We start from the raw sequence: 27256 nt of genomic DNA on the forward strand, positions 1-27256 counted from the left end.
TTTACTTTTACAACTAGGGTGAAAGTTCAGCGTAATTCCCAGTTCAGAGATTCAGAGAAAAAACACCATCCCATACATTCATGCACACACACACATATGTAAAAAGTACACAGTGGATTCTATTCGTTCCAAGTCGTGATACAGAATAAATTTACTAAGATCCCCTGGACCAAGTAAATGCATATTTTAATAAATTTGTTCATGTAAGACATGTTTCATGATCATAAAAACTGTTAAGTCTCTCAAAGAGTCTCCAGGTTTTAGGGAGATTATTTTGATAATGTGAAAGGCTGAGGAAAGTGAAATTCATTTGTTCATCCAGCAAACATGTTTCTTATGAATGTTAGTCACTGGGATAAGTGTGAGAGATTCAGAAATCAGTAAGACTGGATCCTTCTTGTTGGGAAAAGAGATACACTTAAGTAGATCAAATAATTCTAGGATACGGTAAGTGCTATTGATGAAAAAAAAAGTATCAGGGGGCCGTGACAGAACTGTTGGGAGCCATGGAGAATGGGACAGAATGCTCTTTCTGAAGAGCAGACATTTGAGCTGAAAACAGAAGGTAGGGAGGGCTCAGTTGTGAGCAGAGCCAGCTGGAACAGCGAGTGCAAAGGCCGTGAGGCAGGAAGGAGCTTGGTGGATTCATGCACAGAAAGCAGCCCTGGGAGCTGGCGGTGGGGGCCAGTGCAGGTTGACATGAGGGGGACTGGAGAAGAGTCAGGGGCATGCAAGGCCCTGGGGGCCCTGGCCAGGAGTTTGAACTTGACTCCATGTGGAGCTGGGCAGCCACTGGAAAATTTTGAACGGGAGAAGCTGTTAAACGCCTCCCAAAACAATCCCTCTGGCCACTGGAGAATGGATCTGGAGGAGATCAGAGCAGAAGCAGCAGAGAACAGTGAGGTGTCTCATATGGGGGAGGCCGCCCACGGAGAGCTATGCAGGCTCTGTCTCATTGCTGCCCCTGGATTCCTGGTTAAACAAGCCGCAAGTGTCCTCATGGGGACCTGAACCAAAGCCCCCATTGGCTGTGACCTCGAGCCTGAGGATCCGGTTTCTCTCTGCCTCCCCCAGGCCAACCGCCTCCAGGACAGCCTCTGTCCCCTCCAGTGCTTGGTCCCATAGAGCACGTGTCCTTGAGAAGGAGCGACAAGGTCACCTCCAGGGGCCACTCCCTCTGCAGGTGCCTGTCTCCTGCACCAGGCTGCGGATGCCTCAGTTAACCCACTGGTTCCTAAGGGAGATGACGAGGTCCCTAGGGGACCTCTGGCAACATCTGCAGATGTTCTTGGTCATCCCCAGTGGGGAGCAGATGCTACTGGCCCTCTGCTGGGCCAGGCCCGGGATGCTGTTGTACATCCTGCGATACGCAAGATGGTCCCCTCAACAGTCACCCAGACCCGAAGGTCAACAGCACTGACGTTGAAAAAACCCTGGCTGATTTGTGGTATCTAAAAAAATGCTACAAATGAGCTTCTTTACAAAACAGAAATAGAGTCACAGATGTAGAAAACATACTTCTGGTCCCCAGGGGGGAAGAGTGTGGGGAGAGATAAACTTGGAGATTGAGACTGATACACACACTCTACTGTATAACCTACTGTGTTAGGGAACTCCACTCAATACTCCATAAAGACCTATATGGGAAAAGCGTTAGTCACTCGGTCCTGTCCGACTCTTCGCAACCTTATGGACTGTAGCCTACCAGGCTCCTCTGTCCATGGGATTCTCCAGGCCAGAATACTGCAGTGGGTTGCCATGCCCTTCTCCAGGGGGTCTTCCCAACTCAGGGATTGAACTCGGGTCTCCCGCACTGCAGGCGAATTCTTTACTGTTTGAGCCACCAGGGAAGCCCTATATGGAAAAGAATCTTTAAAAGAGTAGATATACAAACATGAGTTCGTATAACCGATTCACCTCTCTGTACAACAGAAACTAACACAACATTGTAAATCAACTGTACTCCAATAAAAATTAAAACCACGACAACAGCCCTGGCTTAGAGGTTCAGCCAAACTTTATTTCTTCTCCTCTAAAGCCAAGGTCTCCCACTGCAGTTCCCCCAAGGATAAGGAAGAATTCCAATCTTTGTAAACAAAGCAGAGAAAAGAAAAATGGCATGCATTGATTGACCTACTGTATGCAGGCCACTGCAATTTACATGTTTAATTTCCTAGGGGTGGGGGTGTTTTTATTTATTGATTGCTTATTAGAAGCACATCTGTGTAAGATAGTGGGCTTCCCTGATGGCTCAGATGGTAAAGAGTCTGCCTGCAACGTGGGAGACCTGGGTTGGATCCCTGGGTTGGATCCCTGGGTCGGGAAGATCCCTTGGAGGAGGAAATGGCAACCCACTCCAATATTTTGGCCTGGGAAATGCCATGGACGGAGGAGCCTGGCGGGCTACAGTCCATGGGGTCGCCAAGAGTCAGACCCAACTGAGCAACTTCACGGCTATGTAGGATGGTACTTTCATTACTACTACAGAAGGCTAAACTGAGATCCCTCTGGGGTAAAGGAAACCTTCAAAGTCACAGAGTTGGGATTCAAACCCACAGCTCGCTGGCTCCCAGCATGGTGTCCTTTTCTGAATTCCAGAGAAGCTCCCAGGACAGCAAGGGAAACGGGGCAGTGAAGTTTCCATTTGGAGAAGTCTGGTGTCTTGCCTGGGAAATGTAAATAATTCAGAGTGCAGGGGCTGAGGTAATCATCCTGTCTGGTTTCACGGGCCACCCAGACAGAGCAGTGAGGCTGCCTCCCCTCCATTCTGCGCCCTAAACACACCCTGCCCCCATCCCCGCCTCCCTCCAGATTCTTCTTGTTCCGGGGAGCTGAACCTTCTTCTCAACCAGAAGGAACACAGCAAGGGATGAAAATACCATTTGGCAGCCACGTTCCTCAAGCAGAGAAGCATGTTACAGGCTGGGTAGATGGTATGGGGGCAAAACTCGATCAACACATGTTGATTTGAAGCCTACAGTATACAAGGCTCCATGCTCAGAATAGTGAGGACTGGGAAGGTGAGTAAGAAACATTACATGAACCCCTTTCATTCACTATAAAACGGTTTATCAGGCAAATATTCCATGCCAAGCCAAACGCGAGGCTTCAAGATATCAAGATAGAAAAAATAAGACCCCCTCGACCTATACACATAGGTACTTTGAGGTCAGGGGTCCTGTTATGAATTATATTAATAAGTGAGTGCTAATTTATTAATAAAAGTGCCATTAAGATATGGATTGAAAGCAACAGTGATCTAGGGAGAGAAGAGACAGACAAGGTCCCAGGTGGATGAATAAATGAATTAAAATAAAAAAAGGAACAAGTGTCATTCAAAGTGTAGCTGAAGTTCTGGGAAAAGAAGGTACAGAAGCGAAATCTGACTTGCAGGAGAGAAATCAGGAAAAATTCCGTGACCAAATGGCTTTTCATGTTAACAAGATTCAGACATGTGGGTAGGAGACAACTTACATCCTAGAGAGGGGGAATGAGTCAAAACTCTGGAAAAATGCCTTCTCAGCCTAGAAGTCATGTTATCCAGAAGCCAGAGCCATCTCGGGGCGGGGCGGGGGGGGAAGGATGCAGCGAGAATGGCCGAGTGCCCATCACAGGGGAGACAGTATTTGGAGGCCTTCTCCTAGCGTCCCACTAAGGCTCACCAGAATACAAACTAGGGACTCTTATTAACCCATTTAACAAATGGGAATGATGGAACACCCAGCTACAATCCCAGCAGAAAAGCAGTGAAGCCCAGCTGGGATCCAGCCCTTTGGTTCAAAGCAGGTGACCGCAACCTACAGAGTGTGGGCTAAATCTGGCTTGCCGCCTGTCTTTATAAAAAGGCTTTATGGGAACACAGACACGCCTGTCCACTTGCCCACCGTCTATGGTTATGATGGCAGAGCCAAGTAGTCGGACAGAGACCATCCGGTCTGAAAAGCCTCACGTAGTGTACTACGTAGCCCTTTCCAGAAAAAGCCCACCCAAAGTTCCCTCCCTTGGTTCGACTGGCCCAGGGAGCCCTGGGCTGGCATCACCAGATGGAACCCTCCACGTGGGGGCCCCTGCCAGCCACTCCCCACTCTTCTGGGGAGGCTGAACCCCAGGGTCTTCTCAGGACGTAGAAAGCCCAGTGAGCAAGACATCCCTGGAGCGCTGGAATTCCTGTGGCATCTCCAGTATTTATATTGCAAACACCACAAGAACTCATTTTTCATGCTATTTCAGCTGAAAGCAGCCATGGTCTGGAGATCAAGACGGTGGGGGCAAGCGGGCCTGTGCCGCCGGGCTCCGCTGACCGGCTGGCCCCAGGTGGCTGGCCCAGGTGTGCGGGGCCCGGGCCAGGCTTTCTTCTGGGATGGTGGGCTTGAGGAATGAGAACAGGAGGAGGAAGGCCACGGAGCCTAATGGGAAGCGGGGCCGCCTCTCAGCAAGAAGAGCCTGAAGACACAAGCTGGAGTCCACACGTCCACCTTGTTTGATAACCCAACGTGTTATCAAATTAATTAACCAATTAATTATTATTAATTAACCAATCGTTAATTGAAACAGAATCAAACCAAATGGAATCCAGATGTTGGCATGTAGGCACTCACACTCAGCACAGAAACACACGCTCCAGTGGAAAGGCCCCGAACCATGAGCAGCAGTTACCCGAGGGCCGGGGGTCGCCTCCCGGTCTCTTTCTCAACCACTTGTTTCTGGCTTGTTTTCCTTTCATGGCACTTAGGCAAAGAGAGGAAGAGAAGGAGAAGAAGAAAAAAAGGTAAAATCCCAACAGAATTATCTTGCATTTCTCCCCCTACGAATGGAAATTCCACAATTGCCTGTGCTTGTTGGGTGCTCACTGGTGTATCCCTGGGCCCAGCACACAGCCTGGAACATAGTATGTGTTCAATTAACCGCTGTTGACTGAATACATGGTTCTCTTGTCATGTCTAGCAGACGATCCACAAGAAACATACATTACTCCCAGAATTTTTTATAACCACCCTATTTTAAAATAGTATGAGTCAAGTCAAAGAATGGAAATTGACATCTTATCTAGCAAATATTTCTTTACTACCTACTGTGAGTTCACATCAACAATTTCCCCTCACCCCTAGAAAGCCAAGCACGGTATGCCTTTCAGAACAAATCTTCAATGAATATCCATAACCACACAAATTGCACCATGGCAGTTACCACCTACTTTGAGGATGATATATAAAAGAAGTAGAAACAATGACTCATCTTTAAGAGATTAAATGTTCCAATGAGCCCACCACCTCCAAGAGTCTGGAATGCATTTTCCTGGGAGATAATAAAGCTGAATCATAACCATAGCATAGAGAAGAACCCAACACTGTTCTGGAGAAGTTCTCAACAGGCATTTCGAGGCCAGCAACTTCTGTGAATAAACAAGTCAGCATTTACGGCAGTCTGCAAGACAACTTTTGGCACCTGATAGGCTTCATTTCAGCTGCCTCCATCGAGCCCCAGACTTTGAAGACCAAAGTCAAGGCACAAAATAAACTTGGGAGGTTGCAAAGGCAACAGCTTATGGATGAACTTTTTGGCCAACCCGGTACAAAGCATCTGAGAGTTTAGCTGCATGAGTACGTGCTTTGTCTAAGGCAGGAGACACTGAGGCATATTTGGACTCATTTTCTCCCCCTTCACAAACATAGTCTTTATTTTAAAGGCCACTCATTAATGTCAAGTAAGAAAAGATGCCCAGAGAATAGCCAAGATTTCAAAATAATGGTTGGCCTGACCGTGTTACTTATGTCTGGCTCTCCAGTCAGACAAGACTAGTGTTTGGATATAACAACAAACCCCATGACTCTGTGGGTCAAGCTGTCACACTGAGCTTTTATTATTAAACATCCTTGGGTCAGACTCATTGTTACCTAGACCACATCTGCCAGCTGTTAAGTGGTTCCAATGCAGTAGGGGAAAGTGAAGGGCAACTGAGAAGATGAAAAAAAAGCTTGAAAAAGTGAAACAAACATTCTTAAGCATATGCGACCCTCCACTAGCCATGTTTCAGAACTATGAAAAAGAAAGAAAAAGTATAGATCTATAATACATGGAGCAGGGGAGCAATCCTTTCATCCTAAGGAGGAAAAAAAAGCTGCAAACTGAAACAGCAGCCTAATGTAACGATACTGCAGTCTCTTAAGAAAGACTGTTGAAATAACACGTTCTGGAGAGGGTACGGAGAAAACAGAACTCTTGATGGGAATGTAAATTGGTGCAGCCACTATGGAGAACAGTATGGAGGTTCCTCAAAAACCCACAAATAGAGTTGCCATATGACCCAGCAATCCCAGTCCTGGACACATACCCAGAGAAAACTATGGTTTGAAAAAACGCATGCACCCCTATGTTCATAGGAGAAGGCGATGGCACCCCACCCCAGTACTCTTGCCTGGCAAATCCCATGGGTGGAGGAGCCTGGTAGGCTGCAGTCCATGGGGCTGCGAAGAGTCGGACACGACTGAGCGACTTCACTTTCACTTTTCACTTTCCTGCATTGAAGAAGGAAATGGCAACCCACTCCAGTGTTCTTGCCTGGAGAATCCCAGGGATGGGGGAGCCTGGTGGGCTGCCGTCTATGGGGTCACACAGAGTCGGACACGACGGACATAACTTAGCAGCAGCAGCAGCTACGTTCGTAGCAGCACCACTTTTAACAGCCAAGACATGGAAACATCTTAAACATCCACTGACTGCTGAATGGATAAAGAAGCTATCACACACACACACACACACACACACACACACACACCCCACCCCAGAATACTACCCAGCCATAAAAAGAGAGGTAATGCCGCTTGCAGCAACATGGATGGGCCCAGAGATCACCCTGCTAAGTCAGTCAGAAAGTGTTAGTCGCCCAGTCGTGTCCGACTCTTGTGTGACCCTATGGACTGTAGCCCTCCAGGCTCCTCTGTCCATGGGATTCTCCAGGCAAGAATACTGGAGTGGGTTGCCATGCCCTCCTCCAGGGGATCTTCCCAACCCAGGGATCGAACCTGAGTCTCCTGCACTGCAGGCAGATTCTTGACATTCTGAACCATCAGAGACAAATACTACACAATATCACTTACATGTGGAATAAATATGACACAAAGGAACTTGTCTACAAAGCAGAAACAGAGTCACAGACATAGAGAACAGGCTGGTGGTTGCCAAGGAGGAGGGGTGGAGCAGGACGGATTGAGTGTTTGGGATCAGCAGACGTAAATTATTATACATATATTTACGACAAGGTCCTACTGTGTAACACCAGGGACTACATTCAACATAAACTACAATGGAAAATATACATATGTGTAACTGAATCACTTTGCTGTACAGCAAAGACTAACACAACATGTAAATCAACTATCCTTAGACAAAATAAAGATCGTTAAAGGATGGGTTATCAGACATTATCTCTTCATTCCACAAATGAGAATTAATCACCTGCTGGGTGGCAGGCCTAAGGTACTAGGAAAAAGAAGACCAGTCTCTGCCCTTAACGACAAGTATGATTAACTCCTTAGAAACAGGTTAAAATTTGCCAGTGGCCTTCCATGACCCGAGTCTGGGGCTAGGCTTCATATTAATAAATGTCATTCATCCACTCAATAAGTGCTGATTAAGTATGTACAATACATACTCTCTTCTAGGCTCTGGGAGTACACTCAAAACACAAAAATCCCAACTTCCTGCATCTCAGTGTAAATCCATAAACCACCACCCTTGGATATTATTCCAGTTTCATGGAGACGAAGTGAGATTAGACATAACCTACTCAAGGTCACATACGAACCCCACCAGAGCCAGGACCGCAGCCCTGACCACCTTCAGACTGCCTTCCCCACAAATGCCCGTGAGGACCACCAGGCGAAGAGCACAGGGGGTCAGGTTTACTAATAACAGCAACTTGTGTTTGTGTTTATCTTTGCTTCTGTACAGACGCACTTTGACTATGAGATCCACAGTTGTATATTTCACTTCTGCCAAAATAACAACAAAAACAGTAGTAAAATAACAACCACGGTAACAGCAGCAAGTCATAATAGTGCTTTCTCATTTTTCTCCAAACACATAGCCCTTTCAGCCCTTATGTTTGGCCCGCAGACAGAGCCAGAGTTAACAAGAAATATTTCACTGTGTGTTCAACATTGTTGTAAGGAGTTGTCAGCACAACCACAGTGATGATCAGCAGACGGACCCTTGCCAACCTTCATATTCAGGAGGTGAGGTGATAGGCAAGGTGGGGCCAAGCGGAAATGGTGGGGGAGGAGGCCCGTGTCTAAGGGACAGCTTCTTCTCAACTTGAGCGGATGGTCACCTTGCAAAAAGGAAGCCAAGTGGGGCCAGAACTCCTGAGTTTTCGAAGGAAGCCAGAAATCTGCATGCTATGTCAAATCTCCCCAAATTTCAATATTGGCAATACATTTTAAAAAATATGTGTATCAACATTTTGCTGGCTAAAAGGCACATATTTCAGTGTTAAATCTGGCACAGGCCTCTGCATTATTCCAAGTGTTCTGTCCAGCAAATATCATGCATGTCGAATAGTATTTTAATTGGAAAAGAATCTGCCTGCAATGCAGATTAGACATAATTGAACCCGGTTCGATACCTGGGTTGAGAAGATCTGCTGGAGAAGGGATAGGCTACCCACTCCATTATTCTTGGGCTTCCCTTGTGGCTCAGCTGGTAAAGAATCCGCCTGCAATGCAGGAGACCTGGGTTCCCTCCCTGGGTTGGGGAGATCCCCTGGAGAAGGGAAAGGCTACCCACTCCAGTATTCTGGCCTGGAGAATTCCATGGACTGTATAGTCCACGGGGTCACAAAGAGTCGGACACGACTGAGAGACGTTCACTTTCATAATTATTTAGATTACCTATCAATGATCTTGTCTTTTCTACATTTAGCATTGTGCCAAGAAACCACCTATGCAGAGAAGGGCAAAATGCATTTATATCAAATACATTATAGTCTAAGTACCAAAAATAATATTTTGGCAACAAGCGCCATCAAAATTTGGAAGAAAAAGAGGTCATTCAACTCTTAACTAAGTGTCATGGAGGACGGGAGAGATTTCATCTTGAATTTAAAAGGAGAGGTCTAATTTGGACTTAGAGGAAAATTGCAGAAATTAGACTAGAAAGACACAGAGCAGGAGCAAAAGCAAGTGAAAAGTAGGTTTGCTGCTGCTGCTGAGTCGCATCAGTCGTGTCCGACTCTGTGTGACCCCATAGACGGCAGCCCACCAGGCTCCCCGTCCCTGGGATTCTCCAGGCAAGAACACTGGAGTGGGCTGCCATTTCCTTCTCCAATGCATGAAAGTGAAAAGTGAAAGTGAACTCGCTCAGTCGTGTCCAACTCTTTGCGATCCCACGGACTGCAACCTACCAGGCTCCTCCATCCATGGGATTTTCCAGGCAAGAGTACTGGAGTGGGGTGCCATTGCCTTCTCCATCAAGGAGCCCTGCTGCTGCTGCTGCTGCTAAGTCTCTTCAGTCGTGTCCGACTCTGTGCAACCCCATAGACAGCAGCCCACCAGGCTCCCCGTCCCTGGGATTCTCCAGGCAAGAACACTGGAGTGGGCTGCCATTTCCTTCTCCAATGCATGAAAGTGAAAAGTGAAAGTGAACTCACTCAGTCGTGTCCAACTCTTTGCGATCCCACGGACTGCAACCTACCAGGCTCCTCCATCCATGGGATTTTCCAGGCAAGAGTACTGGAGTGGGGTGCCATTGCCTTCTCCATCAAGGAGCCCTGCTGCTGCTGCTGCTGCTAAGTCTCTTCAGTCGTGTCCGACTCTGTGCAACCCCATAGACGGCAGCCCACCAGGCTCCCCCATCCCTGGGATTCTCCAGGCAAGAACACTGGAGTGGGTTGCCATTTCCTTCTCCAATGCATGAAACTGAAAAGTGAAAGTGAAGTCGCTCAGTTGTGTCCAACTGTTTGCGACCCCATGGCCTGCAGCCTACCAGGCTCCTCCATCCCTGGGATTTTCCAGGCAAGAATACTGGAGTGGGGTGCCATCACCTTCTCCGGAAAAGTAGGTTTAAGGGAACATAAATATGAGAATGTTGATGGAGGAGAAAAGAGGACAAGGAAGCTGTGGGTAGTTGAGAACAGGAGGTTACACTGAGACAAATGACCTGTATGAAACGGTGTTCATATCTGCTCTACTCCAAAAGACAACAGCAGGGGAGAGCCTGAACTCTGAGGAAGGGGTTGTGGCATAAGTCTTTTGACATCCCCAACACTTAACATAGCGTTGAACATGGAGAAAGATTCCAACAAAAATTTAAGGAGAAATGAGCTCATATATGTGAAGGCATTTTGACCAACACCAAGTGTGCACAATATCAAGGGATTATTAATATTGATGAGGAGACAGTTTTCAAAGGAGACTTATATAGGACTCTTGAGAGAAGAATAATAAATCGAGGGTCTCTGGCAATCGTTAAGGGTGTTGTCAAAGTTCAGCAGGCATTTTCCTTCTTAAACACAATGAAGGGAAACTCATTCTGTGGATTTCTGATCCAACTGGGGATATTAAGCCAAAGTGGACGGGAAATAGAGGTTAATACGTGGCCCTTTTTGGATGTCAGCGTCAAGAGACACACCCTACCTTCCCCTGCAGCCTCCCCTAATAAGAAAAGCAATAGCTCTTAATCTAAGAAAGCACTACATTTTACTTCCATCAAAAGCGATGGCTTACTTTCCACTGCAGGACAGTAAAAGCTTTGGAATCAGACAGATCCAGGTTCAGAGCTCATCCTGGCTGGTTGTCAGCTCTGCTACCTTGGACAAGTTACTGAGCTCCTCTGAGCCTCTCCATAAAAGGGAGGAGGCAGCAGAAACAGTGCCTGTCTCTTTTGACGGGTGAGGAGGCAAGGAACAACCTACAGTGAAACCTGATGATGCTCCTGTAAATATCAAATTGGACACAAAGTGATCTCATTTCAAGGAGACATCAAAAGCCAAGGAGCCCATCCTGTCGAGATGAAAATCCCAGAGAGGTTTCATCCAGGGTGTAAATTGCTTCTTGACAGTCATCTCTCTGCCGACTCCTGAGTACAGCGCGCTGCCTCCACACACAGATGTTTCTCTCAGCAGGGTTATCCACACGCACAGATTGCCCACAGCTGTCCCAACCACATGAAAGCCCCACCGCTCCCCAGTGACCTCCTGGTACAAGGTAGTCATTCATCAAATGCTGAAGGCTCAGCACCAGACACAATGAAAGGTTGGCCCCGGGCTTTTACTGCATTGGTATTAGCTTTCCTTGTCTGCAGCCATTGGCTCAGTACAAAGCTTTACACTGTTTACAAATGGGGGAGGGTCCTGGCCTTTTCTTCTTATTGACTTTTAGCTCCTTGCATCATTAATCTTTAATTTTCATTGGGAACTTCAGCTGGCCATGAAAGGGAAACACGGCCTCTGCCGTGTGCCTCAAGTTCTGCTGGGCTGCACACCTCTCGAGGAGGTCTGGGTGTGATGGGGTGTGTAGGGGAAAGAAGTGTCGCTTTCCATCCTGCGTAGAAATTGAAACTGTTATTTTTGTGACACTGTGCATGTACTTGAGATCAGCCACACCTGCCTAAGGAATTTAGCGCAGTGTTTAGTATGTTGTGAGCATTCAGTAAACAGCAGGGACTGTTATTATTATTACTAATGTTATTTGATTATATTTATTTCCATAACTTGTGCATTCAAGAAAAGAGAATGTATGTCAATAATAGGAAGTAACTTCTGAAATAAATAACACATTTATCAATAGTAACTATTACAGAAATAGCAGAGCAGCAACCAAATTGTTCGTCACTAGAGTCCAAGCTTCAGAACCTGTGCAAGGTACGAATTTGTTATTTTCCTACTTTCTATGAAAAAAGAATTGTTTTCTTCCATATTTATTTTAACTAATTTTTGCTGGATCAGCATCATCAAATACAGCTTTCTGTAATGATGGAGAAGTTATATAACCCAGCAAAAAGCTGACTGATAAATCCCTGTGATTCAAAACTCGGTGTGATTGAATAATATTAAGATCTAATCAGACCCTAGTCTGTTGCGTGTATATATCATACTTTACATAGTTACCCCCTTTTTCTTCTTATATTTCCTTTCCATTTAGTATTAACAATTGAAATGATATTTCTGAGACATGCTCCAATAATGTGCACTGAAACTGGGAAAGCTAGCTGTTCTCCTGACGATAACCCCAATCTGGGGACCTCCCTGGTGGACCACTGCCTTCCAATGCAGGGGCCGCAGCTTCAGCTCCTGGCTGGGAAGCTAAGACCCCACATGCCTTGGGGCCAAAAAACCAAAATATAAAACAGAAGCCATTTGTCACAAATTCAGTAAGGACCTACAAAAATAATCGTAATCGCTTAGCTTCTGGTACGTCACCTAAGACTAACCAATCTGTGAGAAAGAGCCAACATTGTCCTAACCCATTCATAAGTATGCCACTTAGATAAAATTATCGTATCCTTATTATATCCTTCCATATCTCTGAGCTCTAGCCTGTTGCCTTTTAATCACCACTTATACTGCCCAGAAGTGTGAGCAAGAACAGAGGTTCAAGAAGGAAGAGGGCAGTCTGGGAATGATGCTTCAGAGAGTGCACAAGTGGATGAGAGTCCTGGCTGCGGGGGGCAGCGGGGGGGGAGGGGGGGGCGGGTAGCCCAGCGCCACAGACAAGCTGCAGGCTCCTCTGTCCTCACAGGACTGCCACCTGCTGCCCCAGCCCGAGAATACCTCTCTCCCCACTCTCCACAGGTCAGGGAAGAAGTCATTCTCTTTTTATTTCACTTTGTGCAGAGTATTGTCACATCCACTATCTTATTTTATCATCACAAGGATCCTGGGCGCACATGGAGGGCATAAGCTGGGCAGACAATGCTACAGCATTCGCATTTTACACAATGATCCAGAGATATTAACTTGTCTAGGATTACATGACTACCCCACACCAGCACTCGGATTAGGACTCAGATCTCATGGCCTCCAGGTCCAGAAGTCTTTGGTATCTGTTTTCTCCTGCTCCCTGAGAACAAATAGAGCAGCTGTCTGGGCTGCTGAATAAACAGTAAAACCAGAAGGCTACATATCCTGCCTAACTGAATAATTAAGGATTTCTGATTCCATGAAACATGGAGCAAACACACTCCACCCTGCCTCTCCCACTGAAGATAGCTATAAAACACGGGCCAGCTGCATGAAGCGGTTACGTGAGGACTCTGAACGGTAAACTGTGGTGTGCAGACTAGGCAATGAAATCAGCACTTCAGGCAAGGCTGAGCCAGTGGTGGGTTTTCCGCCTCTTCTCCCTCCAGTACGCTGTGGCTCGAGCTCAACACTCCAGACTTGGCAGTGGACACCAGGACAGAACACAGGCAGTTTTTCAGGAGGCCACTTCATTTTGACCTGACACTGTGGAAAGGGAAACTTCTCACTCCAAAAGAGAGTATGGAGATTTCCTTTTTTGTTTTCTGTGTCTTTTCTCCATTTTCTCACACCTCCAATCGATTCTGTAAATGTGACAGAAGTGACTAGGAGCAGGCACTCACGGGATCCAAAACTCTGATGGAGAAGGATGTTTCTGTCAACTTGGCAGAACTGCGATGCCAAGAGGGTGGGGAGACCTGTGTTTTTCTGCCTCTGTCCTGCCACTACTGGGTCCTGACAGAGTCAACGGAAGTAACTAATCCTTGGTTTTCTAGTCAGAGGACCAAAAAGAACAGCCCCAAGAAACTGGAAAGCACTGACGAGCTCACAAGAACAGAGGCACTCGAGAGAACAGACCCATAACTGTGTTTACGAACGTTCGGGTTCACCACCCCGTAACAATGCACGCATAGATCTGATCCTACTCAGCCACACCAAGCACCTCAATCAGCGTCAAACTGCCTCCTAGGACTCAGACTGGCCACTAGGTTGAGCACACACAGGATGGATCTGAACAGCGTTAAAGATGCCTTAAAAGCCACAGAACATGAGAATCATAGCCCTCAGAATGTGGGATAGAACTTGGGGCCTGACCATAAGTAGGTCAACTAAATGCTGAACAAAAACCATCAACATTTCTAAGGATTTCAGAAGGACCCAAAGTCTTTTAACACAATGCTGAAAGGGTTTGGAATACAATCCAAAATTATTCAGCATGTAAAAAAAAAAATCTGAACTCATATGGGAAAAGATGATTGACAGACATCAACACTGAGATAATAAAATTGTTAAAATTACCTGACAAAGACTTCTTTAAAACTAGGATTAAAATGCGTGAGCAGGCAACTACAAACACTTTGAAACAAAGGAAATATAAGGAGTCTCAACAAAGAAATAGAAGATATAAAGAAGAATCAAATAATTTTAGAAATGAAAATACTACTGAAAGAAAAGTTTGCTGGATGAACGTAATAGCAGAATAAAGATAGCAGAAGAAAGTCACCAAACTTGTAGATAGATGAATAGAAATTATCCAGCCTGAACACAGAGTTTTCTCTTTTTAGATTCAGGGGGAAAAAAAAGAAACATAGTCTCAGGGATCTGTGTGATAATGATTAGAAATTTAACATTCACATGACCAAAATGCCAGAAATTAGACAGTATAGTACTGACAACTATTTAAAGAATAGTGATTGAAGATGTCCCAAATTTGATGAAAGACACAAACTTACAGATCAGAGAAGCTGAGTGAACTCCAAAAAGGATAAACCAAGATAAATTCACAGCATAATCAAACAGTTAAGAACTAAAGACAAAGAAGAAACTCATTATCTGTAGTGGAATGGCAGTTGAAATTACTGTAGATTTCTCATTGGGAACTATGGGGCCATAAGGAAATGGCACAGTATATTTTTAAAGTTTTGAAATAAAAGAACTGCCAATGCAAATTCTATATCCAGCAAAAATATCCTTCGGAAATAAAGGTGAAATCAGGACTTTCTCAGATGAATAAAAACTAGAAAACAGGCCTGCTTCTAGCTAAATTGCTAAAAGAAGTTCTACAGAAAAAAAGAGCAATTATGTCAGACAAAAAATGTGGAGTATCAGTACTGAAGAAAGAACAGAGGAAAGAATAAATAGAATAGACTATTCTTTTGAAGGTGGAAAGAAAAATTAAAACATTATCTAATGGGACTTTGGGGGCTTCCCAGGGGGCACTAGTGGAAAAGAACCTGCCTGCCAGTGCAGGAGACATAAGAAACCTGGGTTCAGTTCCTTGGTCAGGAAGATCCCCTGGAGGAGGAAATGGCAACCCACTCCAGTATTCTTGCCTGTATAATCCCATGGACAGAGGAGCCTGGCGGGCTGCAGTCCATAGGGTTGCAAAGAGTCAGACACGACTGAAGTTTTAACATGTGTAGATTAAATTTACTATATAAGACAATTATAAGGGGGGCATAAAAAGATGCACATGTGGAAAGTAAAACGGGGCGTATGGCATAATGAAAGAAATACTTATGATGCATATTGTGGTCATGTGCTTACACTCCAGTGGAAATGGTTAAATGTTCATTTTCAGTAAAGAGCAGAAAGCTAATTTACACACACACACACACACACACACACACACACATATGCCATTGTTGTTTACTAAGTGGTGTACAATTCTTTGCAGCCCCACAGACTGCAGCCTGCCAGGCTCCTCTGCCTATGGGATTCTCCAGGCAAGAATACTGAGGGGATCCATTTCCTTCTCCAGGGATCTTCCTGACCCAGGGATCAAATGTGCTGCTCCTGCTTGGCAGGTGGATTCTTTACCACTGAGCCACCAGGGAAACCCTTTATATATAAATATAATAAACCCTAAAACAACTACTTAAACACTTTACACAGAGAAAATAGATAAAAGAATTAAAAGAATAAGAAAAGGTAGATACTTTTATTAAGGTTTAAATAACCCCAAAAGAAGCAGGAAGGGGGAAAACGGAGGATGGAAACAAGAAAGAAATGGTCCTTACTTTCATGGTAACAATTAGAGGAGCAGATTAATATTTCCTTCTTATGATGAAACTCCTGAAGGAAAATATAAGGCAGAGCACCCTGACACAGACTAACATGATGGTCAAGAATGGCCTCCATGAGAAGGTGAGCTTTCAACTGAGACACAGCAGGGGCAGAGGATCTCAAGAAGACAGAACAGCTTGAGCAGAGACTCTCAGAGAAGAAGCAGATTGGGTGTTGGGGGAACTGAAAGATCATGGTGGTTGGAGGAGTGAACAAGGAGAACATGAGATAGAAGAGGGAAGGGAGAGACGGACTGTGCGAGGTCTTTCAGGCTGTAGTTACCAGTTTGGATTTCATTCCAAACACAGTGAGAAGCACTGAAGTACTGCATCTGAGGAGCAAAGGGTTCTACTGGTAATGTTTTGAGGACCTTCCATACTGTTTCCTATAGCAGCTGCACCATTTCACAACCCCACCAACAGTGTAAAGGGTTCCAGTTTCTCTACATCCTCACCAACGCTTGTCTGTTGTTGCAGTTAACAGTATGAGTCTGTGTATGTGAGGTATCTAACACAGTCAAATTCACAGGCTCAAAGATTAGAAGAATACAGCCTTTGTCATGCAAGAAGATTACGTTCCAGAGATCAGTGACCTATGGGTTTAAAGCTTCAGTGATGCAAGATTAACAATTTATTGAGGTCTACTATACAACATTGTGTCTATAGTTAACCATACTATCAGTTCAGTTCAGTCCCTCAGTCGTGTCCGACTCTTTGCAACCCCATGAATCGCAGCACGCCAGGCCTCCCTGTCCATCACCAACTCCCGGAGTTCACTCAGACTCACGTCCATCAAGTCAGTGATGCCATCCAGCCATCTCATCCTCTGTCGTCCCCTTTTCCTCCTGCCCCCAATTCCTCCCAGCATCACAGTCTTTTCCAATGAGTCAACTCTTCACATGAGGTGGCCAAAGTACTAGAGTTTCAGCTTTAGCATCATTCCTTCCAAAGAACACCCAGGACTGATCTCCTTGAGAATGGACTGGTTGGATCTCCTTGCAGTCCAAGGGACTCTCAAGAGTCTTCTCCAACACCACAGTTCAAAAGCATCAATTCTTTGGTGTTCAGCTTTCTTCACAGTCCAACTCTCACATCCATACATGACCACTGGAAAAACCATAGCCTTGACTAGACGGACCTTTGTTGGCAAAGTAATGTCTCTGCTTTTGACTATGCTATCTAGGTTGGTCATAACTTTCCTTTCAAGGAGTAAACATCTTTTAATTTCATGGCTGCAGTCACCATCTGCAGTGATTTTGGAGCCCAAAAAAATAAAGTCTGACACTGTTTCCACTGTTTCCCCATCTATTTCCCATGAAGTGATGGGAAACCATACGATACTGTACAGTTAAAAAATCTGTCAAGAGTATAAATCTTGCATGTTTTTACGACAACTAAAGTTGTAAAAAATTAAATGAGGATCAGAATTCATCTGAAAAAAGAAAATGAGAGGAAAGGGTTACTTTGGAGAACTCTCTCTAACCCCACCCAAATTGGGAGATTCCTGGGCACATGTGCTCCCCGAGGGTCTGGCTGAGAATAACACAGCAAAATAAACAAGGAGGTCCCAGGCAAGAGCCAGCTTTCTCATTCTTTTGACAGCTGAATGGTTAGCTTCCCTGGGCAGAAATGTGTACAAATCTGAATTACATTGAACAGTCAGATGCCTTATCTAAAAGATGACAGCCAAAGCTTGATCTTTGGCCCTTAGGGGAGAAGGGAAAGATGTTTATGTTTCAGAAATAATCAGAGTCAGACATCTCAACATTAAAATTCTCTGTCAGCCTATCAATATTTATGAATGTGTAAAATTTCCGACAGTCCCATTCCACAATTTCCATGCATTGCAGGTTGAGAGATGTCTGACCTTGGAGACAGATAAGATCTCTTTGCCAGCACATTTCTCACTTGGCAGAGCAAAGCTTATACAAAACTATACCCATCTTCCAGTTAAGTTACCTGTCTTTAGCTTTTCTTGTTGAAATCAACCAGAGTGAGATTTTTCTACTTTCAACAGACCTTGCAGGATTGAAAAAAGGAAACATTTTTCAACAGGTTCTTCCACATATAATCAATTCCAAAAAACCCCCACGAATTAATGGACCAAGACTATTATATACTAAAGCCAGTCTAGTTTGAAACAAAGGCAAGACGTGCATTCAGAACAAAAGGTTCCTAGTCATAGTTTTTATATTAATTAATCTCAAATTGGTTGAGCCTTTTTTCTTTTCTTTTTACCTTCAGTGGCTTCAGATTTATTATCTGAAAAATAAGGGGTTGTTATATACTTGATGTGTGTGTGTGTGAGTTGGTGTGTAGAGATCAGGTTCTCTAGGAACAGAGTCTGAGGCAAGGATTCAAAGCCACGTGATTAACTGAGGGAGACCAACCTGTAAGGGATGTAAAGCAAGAGAGAACACCAAAGTGCTGAACAAGGATACGGTGAGGGTTGCACGTATGTGTGTGCCCTCAGTCGCTTCAGTCGTGTCCGACGCTTTGTGACCCCCTGGGCTGGAGCCCACCAGGCTCCTCTGTCCTTGGGATTCTCCAGGCAAGTATACTGGAGTGGGTTGCCATGCCCTCCTTCATGAGATCTTCCCAACCCACGGATCCAGCCCACGTCTCTTAGATCTCCTGCGTTGCAGGCAGATTCTTTACCACTAGCGCCAGGGTTGGGGTTAGGCTTAGCCTGACTCACAAGAGAGTATTGGACCAGGCACATAACACATAACACATAATGCAGAATAGTCCCCATCATGAGGCAAGAGGGCGCTTCTCTTTTTAACCTCATTATCAGACACTGAGATGCTCCCAGGACAGAGATAATAATTAATTTCTCCTGGTTGATGAGGCTCCTCTCAGGGGAGGATAATTCTTTGGCAATGGAGGCCAGCCATGAGCCCTCAGGATCCAGCATTTACAGCAGCTGCGGGGTGGACACACTAGCCCCATAAAGGAGATCTGGAGGAGACACCAACATCTAGGTTGTATATGTACGAATGTGAGTGTGGTGCATACACATGCAAGAAGATACTGAAGGCACGTGTGCACACAAACACGGTGGGAGAGGTTAGTAATGAGGGGAAAGTAAGGGGGAGACTGACCTCCATTGTCTTGCAAGTTCATTGTGAGAACAAAAGATAATACTTAACACTAGAAACGCATGCCTCAGTGCCTTCTCAAACCTGTCACAAGCTCCCTGACACCCTTTGGCTCTTCACTCTGCCTTTGACCATCCTTCTAACAACCAAGCTTCCTGGGACTCCAACATGGCTATCAACTGCCTTTCCTTTGGAAGGTCCCCTGGTCTACCCCTTCTTCTGACTACCCCACTTGTTGCCCTCAGTCATAATCAAGACACTGTGAATAAGGACCCAAGAATAGTGTGCTCTGCATGGTACCTGTCTCAGGAGTCCATGATTACAGGGTTAAATTGCCTGGAAAATGCTATGGACTGAAGGGGGCCTGGTGGGCTACAGTCCATGGGGTCGCAAACAGTTGGAAAGGACTTAGCGACTGAACAACAAAACCTTGATTTCTCTGGAATCCTAACCCTATAATTACAGTCATTAAAAGCCACCTGCAATACAGGAGATAAGGGTTCGACCCCGGGTCAGGAAGATCCCCTGGAGAAGTAAATGGCAACCCACTCCAGTATTCTTGCCTGGAAAATCCCATAGACAAAGGAGCCTGATGAGCTACAGTCCATGGGGTCACAAAGAGTCAGACACAACTTACTGACTAAACAACAACATCCCATCCCCCCGTCTAAGACCTATGTGACTTCTGGCAAAGTCAAAATCTCTCTATTCTTGCCTTCCACCTCTGTAAAGGTGAATGATGCCACCAGATTCAAAACTTTTATTCTAAATCTGTGACAGCTTTTGAAAGATGTGGTGATGCATGATTTGATGGTTATTTTCTCTGCCTGACAGAACATATTTCTAGCATCTCCCAGTTAAACAGACCCGTAATACCCTTGAAACCTCAGGACTCCATCAAAGAAGGAATGGTTCTACTTGGGTTTAAAGGGAACATAAAGAATGTGGAGTTTTGCACCAAAGGAATCGAATGCTGAGGAGAGGGAAAGCATGGAAGTGGGGCTGAGGGGGAGTCCCAGGCCAGCAGCCAAAAGCCCTGGTAGCAGCTGAGCTCAGCAAAGAATGCTCAGTTATTTTTAGCCTCTGTTTGGGTATACTGATTTCCGGAAAAATATCCTCTCATTATGGTGTCTAGGACTGTATCCTGCCCTCCCACCCATACCCCACCAGAAACAAGACATTCTGCACAGTCAGGCAGCTCTTTCCAGGTGCTCTGCAAACCAGACAGGGATTCTCAGCTCTCTAGATACCCCATCCCAGAGCTGACTTTCATCTCAGCAGCCTCCAAGTGTTTTGCTCGTAGCAAAGGGCAGCCTTTGAGTCCTCCACACAACGGGCTGCTCCACGGCCTTCTGGTGCCAGCTGGCATCCAGCACAAAGCGCTGGCATGATCTGTGTTGCTGTTTTCAGAACAATGCTGCAAAATACCTCCAGTTCCATCTCAGCAGCTCGCTTGGTGGGAAAATGAAGTGGAGAGCCTATTCTGGTCACATGTGACTGCACGATAAGTCACTCTAACGCTTAACTGGCTTCAAACAACCACGTTGTTCTTTCTTGTGGTTCTATAGCTCGGCTCGCTGGACAGTTCTGCTCATCTTTGCCGTGGTGTTTCATGCCGTTTTAGATGGCAGCCTCAGTTGGTGTTATCTAGATGCTTAGCTGGAAGCTTGGCTAAAGTGTCAGAACATCGTGTAAGCAACAGCGTCCATGAGGAGGAAGACCTCACAGGAGAAGGGGAGGAGAGGAAGGGGCAAACGTGAATACCTGCATCTCATTACTTTAAATCATGAAGCAAAACAACAGGCGACCAGGAGGGTATCAGATACCTGCATCAGAGCCCGTACCTCCGCTCTTTCCACCACTTCTCTTTCCATGACCTCATCAGCCATGGTTACAAGGTGAAAAATGAGCCATAAACGACAGGAATGTTGAGTCAACACCCAGGCATGACCTTAAACACACAGTTAACATCTAAATGCACACACACATGCACACACATACCATCCCACAATGGGACCTGAAGGAACCATTAATGGAGACACTTTCATGAGACTCATAACTTTCTATCTGAAAATCTGAGTGCTCTCTGGGGTTCACCAGATTTCTGATAAGAACCTCCGCTGTTCCTGCAATATGTCTCATGTCACAGGCTTCCAGGCCTGGAGAAACGTCTTGGAATTCTGAGTCCAATTACCTTTCCCAAAGGGAGTACTAAAAGGGATAAAGTAATGAAAAATGATTATATATTTCTGAACCTTGGTTGCTAAGGAGTTCCAAGGTGATAAGATAACCATAGATTTTTCTTTCTGAAAATTGCCCACTGGATACAGTGCCTCTCCTGCCTGTCCTTCTAAAATAGCAAGTTCATTACCCTTCACCTGATAGAAGTTTCTCTGTGCAGCTCTAACTGCCTGGTATTATATCTATTAGTTTATTGTGTGACTCTACAAAATATAAACTCCATGAAAGCAAGGGCTTATCTATCTTGTTCACGGTCTACTCCCTCCAATAGCACCTGGAACGTAGTGGGTAATCATTAAATATCTGTTGAATGAATTAATTATGATCACTTTAGTTAAGTATAAGACACTGCAGAATCTTCTGTTGAGGTTCTGTTCTGCAAGATAAGAAGTTATCCTCCACAGCTTTGCAATGTACATTAGTAACTATAATGCACAGGCTTCCCTGGTGACTTGGTGGTAAAGAATCTACCTGCCAGTTCTATCCCTGGGTTGGAAAGATCCCTGGAAGAGGGCATAGCAACCCACTCCAGTATTCTTGCCTGGAGAATCCCATGGACAGATGAGCCTGGAGGGCTACAGTCCATGGGGTCACAAAGAGACAAACATGACCGAAGCGACTTAGCACGCATGCATGCAAGCTACATTGAGAAATATGTTATGTATTTATTCCCTTAGGAGCTCTAAACTCTAATCTGTGAATTGAAGTAGTACATCAGACTTTAGGACATTTTCTGACCGCATGAACTGAGCACACTGTAAACTTCAGAGTTGTACCTTTGACTTCAGGGTTAGTAAAATTTGTGTAACTTGTTAGTAACACAGATTCTCAGGCCCCCTTGGCTCAGAAACTCTGAGAATGGGGCCCAAAAATCTGTTTTCATAGACCTTCTAGGAATTTCCAATGCTTGCTTGAGTTTGAGAACTACTACCTTGGAACCTTAGTAATAGTTCTCTGCTGTTGGATTTCATTGCGATTAAAAAGTATTTATTATGGAGTAAGAGAAAAAATATGAAGTGATAGTAGAATCCTTTATAAAAATATGGAGTGAAAAAATATGAGAATAAGAGAAAAATATGAAGTGATGGTAGAAATCCCTTATAAAATTGTATTTATTCTAGTTTTCTGTTACTGGGAACCTTGCATATTTAAAATTTTTGCTTGGGTTTGCTTTGCTTTTGCTGCTAGGAAACTCAGTCAAACTGGAAGATCAGCCATGATAAATATATTAATCCACAGAGTTATCATATGGATTCATTCCTCAGTTTCCTTTCTTTTCCTTGCCCCAATTTCTTATTTTTATTTTAATGGATTTTGTTTCTTTGGGAAGAATGTTGTTGCTGTTCAATTGCTAAGTCATGTCTGACTCTGCAACCCCCTGGACTGCAGCATTCCAGTCTTCCCTTTCCTCCACTACCTCCTGGAGTTTGCTCAAGTTCATGTCCATTGAATTGGTGATGCTCTCTAACCATCTCATCCTCTGCCGCCCTCTTCTCCTTTCCCAGCATCAGGGAAGACCCTGATGTTGTGAAGAATAGAAAGTTACAAATGCAGTCAATAAATAATAGAATCCTTCTCAACAGTGGCAATGTGTTCTTATATGCTGCCACAAGTTCTGAGTATGAAGTACAGACCATGCAGACAGAGCAGATGTTACCAGATATTAAACTGTTTCAAAAACAAGATGACAGAATAGGAAAGGCCAAATACTGCCTAGGAAAAAAATATTTTCATGTGTAACTCCCAGGGATATTCTTTCAGAGCAGAATTATTATTGTCCTTTTGTTTAAACATAAGAGAAACCATTTAGGCTTAGATTTATTTTATTAGTGTATTAGTCACTATTGTTCTTTCAGCTTCTTGCCTTTGGGCAATGTTTTCTTGTTGAGAATTCTTTTCTAGTTCCACCGTGTTGAAACAAACAATGTGTATTTCCATTGTCCTTTTATATCTTCTGAGACAATAGACAGATATAATTCCCATTTGAAAAAGTTCCTCTAACCAGCAAGTAACAAAACATCAGAACTACTGACCAGGTTCACAATTCCCACGCATGTGCTATATTTTGGGGTTTTATCTGTGACACACTCTAACATGTCCTTGAAAAAGATACGGTTCAATAAATGTCCAATTAAAAAATGAGATGAATACCCACAAGAATAATCAATTACTGTTTCTTGAGCAACACTTGCCTCCTTTCTCTGAACTTTGGAAGATAGAGAAGAAGTATAAAGCATATTCTCCGCAGATTGAAAACCTACTCGCATAGATTATGCCGTCCCTGGGCAGCACCGCTGCAGCCGTTCCAGACCACAGCGTTCTCACACGTCCCTTCAGACCTGTCCGATTCACACTTGGAGACCCTGCCGGGTCACTTTGGAAGGACAGGCCCCTGACAACTGCCAAAGTCTGATTCTAAATCAAGCAACTCCAACGAACCTTGAACCCACTCACCTGCTCCAAATATCAACCCCTGTTAGAACACCTTCTCCGACCACAGAGATCCCCAGGGCGGCAATACTGGAACATTCCAGACTCCTGACAATTCTCTCAGGGCACACCCTCTGTATTACTGTCCTACGGCTGCCATAAAAAATTACCATAAACCAAACAGCATTAAAAAAAAAAAAAAAGCACATTATCTTACCGTTCTGGAGGTCAGAAATCGAGGAGAGGCTCACGGGCCTAAGGTCAGGTGGTCGGCAGGGCTGGACTTCTTCCTGGACCCTCCAGAGGAGAATCCGTCATCCCTGGACATTTTCCAGCTTCTGGAGGCTGCCTGCACCCTGGGACTCTTGACCCCGCTATCCTGCAAGGCTGACGCCAGCTGTAGACCCTAGACACTAACTCCTCCTCGCCTCCCGCTTCCTCTCTTAAAGATTCTACTGGGTCCACCTGACTCACAGGGAATCGCCTCCGCTACGGACCTCTGATTAGGAAGCACTTTCACCTGCGACCTGAGTTACCCTCTGCCATGAAACACGTTTCCTTCTGAGGCTTAATACAGGGATGTCCTCGGCCTACTGTGACCAGGGAGCCCACGAGTGAGTGAGTGACCCGCAGACTGGCCCGGCAGGCTGACTGCTGGTTCTCCCACAAGCAGCCGGTCTCCAGGAGAGTCACTGGAGGACAGCGCAGTGCTCAGCTTCCCCGACTTACCCCTCAGCCCCTCTGGACTTTGCTTGCCTTGTCTATCACTTGAGGATAATAATAGGAGTGCCTATTTTACAGGGTGATTATAAATGCGATGTGAGAAAAATAAATCAGGGTCTGAAAGAGAGCAAGCAATGCAATAGAAAGGCATCGAAAGAACAAAAACAGAAGAAGGAAGAGGGAAGGAGGGGCAGGGAGAGAAGAGCCTGTGCTCCCTGGTGTGTGCGTGTGCGCTCAGTTACATCAGTCGTGTCCGACTCTTTGCAACCCTCTGGACTGTAGCCCACCAGCCTCCTCTGTCCATGGGATTCTCCAGGCAAGAACACTGGAGTGGGTAGCCATTCCCTTCTCCAGGGGATCTTCCGACCCAGGGATTGAACCTGGGTCTCCTGCATTGCAGGTGGATTCCTCACCGCTCAGCCACCTGGGAAGCCTGTGCTCCATGGTACTAAGGAACTAAGTCTGGAGACAGAGCATTTTAGAAATGAAAGTATCTTGGCAATCATCAAGTGGGAAAGAAAGGCAGAGAGCAGAAACAATGTCATGTTTCAACTATGGCAAAAATAAGATGAGTAATCAGCATCGGATTAGAAGCCATGAGACCCCTCTCTTCAGCACCACCCCACCCTGGATCAGGACTGTGATGACGAGCAAGGATGTTCTGTATCTAGAAGAAGATGGGGGTTTGCCCAACCACTTGCTTCCAGCACTGGCTGTGTAGGGAACCTGGCCTTTCTGATGTGTGGGAGTCACACTCTCCTTAAACTTTAAGATAATATTTCAGCAAAGTTTCATTAATATGGGGGCATTTTCCACCATGGATACAAAGCAGGATGTTGTTGTTTAGTCACTAAGACATGTCTGACTCTTTTGCAACCCTGTGGACTGTAGCCCACCAGGCTCCTCTGTCCATGGGATTGTCCAGGCAAGAGTACTGGAGTGGGTTGCCATTTCCTTCTCCAGGGATCTTCCCAACCCAGGGCTTGAACTCCAGTCTCCTGCATTGCAGGCGGATTCTTTTACCAATGAGCCACCTGGGAAGCCCACAAAGCAGGATACACAGTTGTATATTCATGACAGCAGCAGTTATGTAGAAAGAAACAGTTATTTGACTTGAAATTATTGCTCCCCAAATGTATTCAGTTCAGTTCAGTCGCTCAGTCATGTCCGACTCTTTGTGACCCCATGAATCGCAGCACACCAGGCCTCCCTGTCCATCACAAACTCCCGGAGTTCACACAGACTCATGTCCATCGAGTCGGTGATGCCATCCAGCCATCTCATCCTCTGTTGTCCCCTTCTCCTCCTGCCCCCAAACCCTCCCAGCATCACAGTCTTTTCCAATGAGTCAACTCTTCGCATGAGGTGGCCAAAGTACTGGAGTTTCAGCTTTAGCATCATTCCTTCCAAAGAACACCCAGGGCTGATCTCCTTCAGAATGGACTGGTTGGATCTCCTTGCAGTCCAAGGGACTCTCAAGAGTCTTCTCCAACACCACAGTTCAAAAGCATCAATTCTTCGGTGCTCAGCTTTCTTCACAGTCCAACTCTCACATCCGTACATGACCACAGGAAAAACCATAGCCTTGACTAGACGGACCTTTGTTGGCAAAGTAATGTCTCTGCTTTTCAATATGCTGTCTAGGTTGGTCATAACTTTCCTTCCAAGGAGTAAGCGTCTTTTAATTTCATGGCTGCAGTCACCACCTGCAGTGATTTTGGAGCCCAGAAAAATAAAGTCTGACACTGTTTCCACTGTTTCCCCATCTATTTCCCATGAAGTGATGGGACCAGATGCCGTGATCTTCGTTTTCTGAATGTTGAGCTTTAGGCCACTGTTCATCTCAATGTTGTATTTGGTAGGGGCTTTTCCCCCCTCCCATCTTTTCTTTGTTTTCCAGATATTCTAAGCAAGCATGATTTTAACAGTAAAGAAAAGTAGAGATGTTTATTTAAAAAAAAAAAACTAAAGAAAGAGATTACTTTGTGGTGGGGGGGTGGGGGCATGTCATTGATTTTGTTTGGTCATGACCCCAGAGTTCTAGAACCTGTTCAAAAGAAAGATTTTCTTTACTTAAAAAAATATTTCTAACTATTCTTTTTCCCTATTTCTAAGGGACCTCTGATTTTTGCCACATCATTACACACACACACACACACACACACACACACACACAAATACATACCCCACCACCACCGCCGCCACCGAAAAACATTCTAATATTAACTACCTCAGTAAGCAAGTCTATGGACCATACGAACCTGAAGTGCCCCCCTCAGTGAAAACAATAAATCAAAGCATGTGGCGTGTTCACATCCCACAGTCACCATCATCAGCCTCACTTAACCAAGGTTCCCTGGCTTCATGATGTTTTCCCTTTCTGTTACCACTACACTCATTATTCAAGCAAACTCCTTTCTAATAAAATCTCATATCAAATAAAGAAAAGCATTCAGAGACGGTCACCATAAGGGGGAACACAAGTCTAGTCTCTTCTAACCCACATTCCCCTGGATACAATTAGTTTAATCTCTTTCTGAACGTGTTCTTAATATAGGCTTTTACCATGGACCATTTTTCATGTGTCTTAGCGTTTCATCACTCAGTTCTTGAGTAAGGCCACAGACATTAAAATGATAACATATCATGTTGAAATCATGGTTAAGTTCAAGGGGGAAATAACATGCTCTGTCTACAGTTAGAATGAAGGAAAGTGAGTGCAGATCACGACTGCATCATTT

General features: G+C 45.0%; 1 protein-coding gene across 3 annotated transcripts in view; it reads right to left on the bottom strand.

The window, feature by feature from the left end:
• The window catches only part of ADAMTS18 (ADAM metallopeptidase with thrombospondin type 1 motif 18), a 314623-nt gene extending 288730 nt beyond the window's left edge, over positions 1–25893 (bottom strand). For 2 of the 3 annotated variants that reach the window (XM_086349999.1, XM_086349997.1), the window contains exon 1: positions 24010–25891. The gene's annotated coding sequence lies outside the window, so the exon portion shown is untranslated. Of the gene's footprint in view, positions 1–24009 lie in introns of all 3 variants that reach the window. The other variant, XM_086350001.1, reaches the window with a different exon arrangement.
• Positions 25894–27256: the final 1363 nt, after the last annotated feature.

The sequence above is a fragment of the Bos grunniens genome, chromosome 18 (assembly GCF_055505025.1).
Source record: "Bos grunniens cultivar Pamir isolate PY7600 chromosome 18, Bosgru_T2T1.0, whole genome shotgun sequence".
NCBI lineage: Eukaryota > Metazoa > Chordata > Mammalia > Artiodactyla > Bovidae > Bos > Bos grunniens.